Source organism: Morone saxatilis, unplaced genomic scaffold, assembly GCF_004916995.1.
Source record: "Morone saxatilis isolate NCDOM2014 unplaced genomic scaffold, NCSU_SB_2.0 Contig23, whole genome shotgun sequence".
NCBI lineage: Eukaryota > Metazoa > Chordata > Actinopteri > Moronidae > Morone > Morone saxatilis.
In genome coordinates, this window is record NW_023339796.1 from 7,408,590 (window position 1) to 7,415,020 (window position 6,431).

General features: G+C 37.5%; 1 protein-coding gene across 2 annotated transcripts in view; it reads left to right on the top strand.

Moving 5' to 3' along the window:
* The first annotated feature begins 2,424 nt into the window (after nucleotides 1-2,424).
* arhgef18a (rho/rac guanine nucleotide exchange factor (GEF) 18a) overlaps nucleotides 2,425-6,431 on the top strand; it is a 19,131-nt gene continuing 15,124 nt past the window's right edge. For both annotated transcript variants that reach the window (XM_035670072.1, XM_035670073.1), the window contains exon 1: nucleotides 2,425-2,657. The gene's annotated coding sequence lies outside the window, so the exon portion shown is untranslated. The remainder of the gene's footprint in view (nucleotides 2,658-6,431) is intronic.

Sequence of the window (6,431 nt, forward strand, 5' to 3'; positions counted from 1 at the left end):
TAATGTGTATGTATATATATATATGGGAAGTGGTGTTTTTATCTCAGTGAACAGAGTAAAGAAAGGTAGGACTTTGTTTCCAACATGCAACAATATGATGTGCACACACTCAGCTCAGTGATGGGATTCATGAAGCCAAATGCAGACATTTATATTTGTGGATAAAAGAGAAATCAAATATTTATTAGATTATATTCCTTTTTTACATTCATATTTTACATTAATTACATTAAATTCTGAATAAACTTTACTAGAACTGCAATCATGATATTTAAACTATCAATTAAAACACAAATCCAACAAAGCTTTCATTTAAGATAAGTCTAAATAAATTAAAATGCAGCCTATAAAATGTATATGTACAGCAACTTTCCCGTGTATGTCTGCCAATATATAAATCAACTATCTATGGAGCATCAATCATTAACTATGCATATTTTAAATGTTAAGTGCGGTAATGAAGGCATCATCTGTTAGTGCTTACAGTGCTAGATGTCGGTGTTGCCACAGTTCAAGATCCTGTGTTTATCAGGTTTGACAAGTTTTCTACTGCAACGCTGCCACCTGCTGGACAGCAATGAGAACTACAACCTATGTGAAGACACTGTGCAAGTCTTCTGCACAATATTAATAATGTATACAATATTAATAATGTATACATTCTGATGTGAAAGCCAAGGTCTTTTATGTTCATACTGTCATGTAACGGCAGTGTGGATGAGCTAATCCATCACTAAAACTACTGCATGTGTAACTGTGACGCTCCCATAAAGCTGCAGGAGCTTTTAAATGGTATTAAAGGGCAGGTTAATATTTTAATACAATACTCAAATGTCTATATGTAAACTGAAAGAGTCTGACAGGGGACTTTACTTAGACTGCTGAATCTTCGTATTATCTGTGGCTGGATTTTTGTGAATGAGGGCGGCCACCATCTCTTACATTAGAGTTGCATTAGAAAGGGATCTTTCTAATGAGTCTTATGAGTATTGTTAAAAGGCATATTTGAATTAATATTATTCCTTTAACTGATCACAAACACATCACACAAGTGTTTAAATGTACATTTTAGAGACTTTCTTTTTGGTTTCTGTCCAGATGTTCTGAGAGAAGAGAAGGTTGTTTTAGAGGATTTGTGACTTTTGGGTTGTCCAGGTAAAGTTAAGCAGCTGCTTTCTGTTCCTGAAGATCAACCACCGCTGTTGCAAATATAATAACAGTTTTAGATGCTTCACACCGCCTGTTGCTCTCATCTCAGTCTGTCTGGGGATCACTAAACCCAACCTAAAGTACGTACCTGTCTGGTTTAATGTCTGGACAACAGGCATAACTTCTACAACTCAACCCAGAGATCTGACAAAAAAGAAAGTGAAGGAGGTTTAAGTCAGTCAGAGTGAACTCATTCTGAGCACAACAAAGCCTTTTGACTGTAACACACAATCTTCCCCAGCAGGTGGAGTCACACAGTTGTTTCACCTTTCTGGTCACTTCTTATCTATGTTGGCTTAAGAAAATAAAAACAAAACATTCACACCAAAAAGGTCCATTTAGTTATAGTGACTTTCTCCTTCCGAGGGTCACCAGATGTCCTCTAATAAATACACCCTGAATCAGAGAAATCAAAGTGAAACAGGCAACTTTCAGTAAAACAACACATAGTAATAATATAATTAACAATTCAATAGTTTCATTATTTTTCAAACAGGACTATCTCTGACTAATAAGCCTACCAAATACAAACCCCTCAGGCCAGTTCAGTTGCCTCAATCACACTAAGCTGCTGCCTGCATTTGTTGTCGTTGTCTAAATAAATAAAAACTTCATTTTTAACTAAATAAAAAAGCATCTCAGTTTTCACACCAACTGCTGAACGCGGTGTTGTTCCTTACAGGGAAGTTATTTTAAAAATCTATCTGGTAATTTATATCAATGCCATACTGGTAGAGACACGTCACAAATGCCTCATTAAAGCTGCAGTAATAAAAAATAACATATATATATTTTCTGTAACTTTCACTTTACCCTGACAGCATTACATGAAACAGATAATCTGTGAAAAAACAGAGCACAGAAAGTTTCAAAAACACACCCAGAGCGTCAAATATATACGCTTTTAGACCTGGGAATTAAAGTCAAATCAACCATTTTCACACCTCTAACCCTAAAGCGTGTTTATATCTTTCTCCGCTCTGATTGGTCGCTTTCGTTCAGGCCCGGTGGATTCTTCCAAATGCGCATTCGGAGCACTATAACGAGCCAAAAGAACCAGATTTTTGCACAGATTATTTGTTTTATGTACAGTACTCCTGTCGGGATATAGTGAAAGTTTACAAAAAATATGACAAAAAGTTTTTTTTTTTAAGTTGACCGCTGCAGCTTTAAATGTAAAGCAGTGCGGTCTGAGCAGCAGTCAGTGTTGTTGAATGCTTAGAGAGAGAGAGGAAGGAGGGTTCATTCAGAGGAGGGCTGGGATTTCATTTTTAAAAAAAACACCCCCTCAGCTCCCATGTTTTTATGCACTTGTTCCTCCCGAGGCATCCCCTCTCTGTCTCTTCTTTTAACTGGAAGCTGTTGAGACACACACACACTCACTTCTCTCTCGCATTTATTAAGACTGGGAATAAAGGTTGTTGGACTGCTTGATTTCACCACCGCAGGTAAGTTCTTGTTTAAGCAGGGCGGCGGAGAAACCAGTTGATACACGGCCACCTGGTAACGTTAGTAATGGTTGCATACATAAAGTTACTGGGTTAAAATGAGCTTTTAAAAAAAAAAAAAAAGTGGCTAAGCAAACTGACTTCATACGTCGTGACAACGGCAGTTGGCTTCCAAAAGCGGCGACATCTTGTTTTTTTTTTGGTTTTGTTCTTTTTATTAACATTCTAACTGACACGAACTCCTTTTTTCGTGTTCATTTTTTGTTATATGTCAACCAGAAGCAAACATACAGGTAGGAGGGAGGCTAATAAGTTGTCACCTGCGGCCACTCCTGTGTGATCTCTTGACTTTACACCTGTTTGTTTTACCCCCCTTACACTCCTCAAGCACCTGTTTCTGTTGTTTTAATCCGACATTGTCAGTGGGCAGCGTTATAAATTCAGTCCAGGTCAGTTTCTCTCACCTGTTACAGCCCCTTGGCATTCCTCACATTCCCCTTCCGCCGGATAACGCACAAAGTTATCAAACGTACTTTATTATTTATTTATTTTCATTTTTTAATTAATGGCTTGGACATATCCTGCAAATGAGATATTACGATATGAAAGAAACTTTACATTTTTATGGCAGATTTCCCTTTTTAAAGCGAAATAGAGCGTCTTGTCATAACGCGGAATGATATGAAAACTTGCCGTTAAAATATAATTCCAAACATTCAGCCTGCGCGGAGTGATATTAAAAACTAACCGTTAAAATATAATTCCAAACGTGATGCCTACGCGGAATGATATAACCGTTGAAACTGCAGTTGAAACGGTAAAATAGGACGTTTGAGAAAGTAAAAAAAAGTATTAAAAACTAGAAACTAGCTACAAGTAGTCGTTGTTTAAACATTTAAAAGAGGTAAAATGCTTAGTTAGTCGAAATGTAATTACTATAAGGAGTTGAAATGGCAGTGAAGTTGCTGAAATAGGTTCAGTTAAGATGAACACTCACTTTAGTTTCAGTGTCAGTTTAAAATCATGTATGTATTGAGATTTAAAATGTATAAACTAAAAGAAGATGCCCTTTAATTTACACTAAACTGAAGTTGTTTCATACTGTATAACATGACAGTGAATGGCATCTTCTACAACATACATCTGCACCACCAGAAATATTGTTAATGTTCAGATTGGTAAAAACAAACCAAACCCTTGGAGGTATGTTTTATAAGAAGTCATACGGGTTTCAGTCCCTCCTCACAGTGACAGTATTAGAAGACTGTATTTAACAGTTGACGTTTAAAAGAATAAAAATTACACAATTAGAAGTGATGTCATGTGTCTACAGTAGCCTAGAAGCGACAAACAAAACACTGTTTTCGCGGGGGTGAAGCGAGGAACTTGCGATCTGCAATTACACTGCAAGATGCCACTAAATCCTACACACTGGACCTTTTTAACTATATAAATAAAAATATAATATTTTACAAGTCTCTCTGCTAACCATATGACTCAATGTGGTGCTGCTGATCCCCTAACCATGAGAAAATGTAATATAATGCATTGATATTTATATGTATATTGAATCCCTTTTGGGTAACCAGGGGATATCATGCTACACCAATAGCATGCCACATCTAACCATTTTACAAACCATGCTGTTATTTAGACATTTTCTGTTCCATACCGCCATTGGTTTCCATTATTCTCCCATACAATATGGCAGCAAACTCCTAAAACTTTATCTCTCTGTAATCAATCACAGTGAACATGCATGTTCTTATGGTAAATTACGGTTGTGAGGCAGTTCAGACTGTTTTAAATCAATCTGTGCTTAAACTGCATTACTCAGTGATAATGAACACAATTCAGACTCGATATTCAGTGTGATTTAAAGTTTAAAGACTGTGCAGTATGAAGGGTAAAGGCCCTGAGGCTGGCCAGGCATGTTGCCGTAGGTCACCTGTGGCTCACACTGCATTACATACACACATGCGTCACTCTTCCCTCAGACTGACAACCTGGTAAAGATAGGATTCACCCGTTCATACTGACAGAAACACATTGGCATGCGATTACAGCACGCTGAACTAAAGAAAACACTGCCAGTATCGAGAAGTTAATAGGTAAACGGTGTGTCAAGGCTGGTGGATGTGAAGTGAAGGCAGCATTAAAAGTACACGCAGGTGTTAAAGGAAGGTGTGAAATGAATAGTCATGTGGTGTTCCTCCTTTTTGACAAATTATACCTGTGTGATGATGTGAAACACATACAAGCCTCCAGGGTTGATTAGGAACAAGAGCGACACGGATCACTGGTTTCTTTGTGTCTGTCAGCTCTTATGTCCTCCTCAGGCTGATGGGTATAGTTTCACAGCTGGTAACCCTCAATGCCCCTGTCCTGACAGGATATCAGCAACTCTCAGTTGTTGTTGAAGTGATTAGGACCCACGTCTAAGTGACACAACTTTCCACACACACAGCATTTAGCAGTTTTTTTCCTTTCCGTCTTTCCTTTCTCTGCAGGATACTTGGCAGACTTGCTGGTCTTGTTTTTGTTTCTTGCAGGGAATGACCTGTATTTCATGCTTTCCGCGTAGTGTGGGTGAATCATTTGAGGTGTGGCTGTCACTCACAACGAGGGGCTGAGCCATACAACCACAGTATAGCTAATAACTTACCACAAGGCTTAGAAATAAGTCTTTTAAAGAAAGTAATATGATACAAGTGCCTGAGAAAAAGCACAAAACAATCACGTATAGAAAATACTCTTATGATCGGTTAATCGTAGAGTTTCCGCTGTTTTTATCCTGAAGAACGGACACAGAAAAGAGGAATTGTTAATTGATGTTAATCAATCTTCAGCCAGGTGAGATAAAAAAAGCTTCCACCTGCATAACAATGGTCCCTAATTACTACATACTTTTTTTCCTATTATCTGTACTTACTGTTTTTTGTGTCACAAGCAATGATATCCCCTATATCAATTAAATAAGTTAATAAACAATCAGATAAATCTTTAAACTGACGTCGCCCACCTTTAGCAGCTTTGGGAGTTCAACCTGAGTTAAAGCCCTCATGGATGTGAGCTGTTTTTAAGTAGTGTGGTTTTAAGTTAGTACGTTTCTGCAGTGTGTGTCGAACAGGTGAGCCAGAGGCTAACAGCAGGTGAGCTCCTGTGTGTGTTTCTGTCATAACTCCTTTAGTCAAACAGTGATGTGTATGTTTTAGGTGTGTCTCCTGCTGCTTTTTCTTTTCTAAAACACACTCTGTTTAAACTAATAAGCTTGCGTACAGTGCAGTTTGTAGCTGGATGCTGGAAAATGTTGGTTTCTTTTGCAGCTGTGGCAGTTTTCAGTGTTTAAGCCTCTTGTTTCTTTTTTTAAACATTTATTTTATGCGTTGTTTAAGTTTATTTGTTCAGTATGATTTATATTACCACGTATTAGGAAGTTGCCTTTGTGCACAACAGTGGATCTCGCTCATTGACCCTCAAGGGCCAAAAGACATACAGAGAGTGTGTTTACATAAGTGTAGTGCTGCAAATGATTACAGTCATTGTTAATTAATATGCAGATTCTCTTTTCTAGATTAATCAAGTGATCTTTTGGTCTATAAAATGTTCTAGTCCAAGGTGATGTCATTAAATGTCTTGCTTTCTCAGTCCAAACCAAAACCCAAAGAGAGTTTAATATGATATAAAACAGAGACATTTCTTAAAAATCACTTTAACTGCGACTAAAAGTAGTTAGTGATTATTTTTCTGTCGATTGATTGATTGATTGATTGA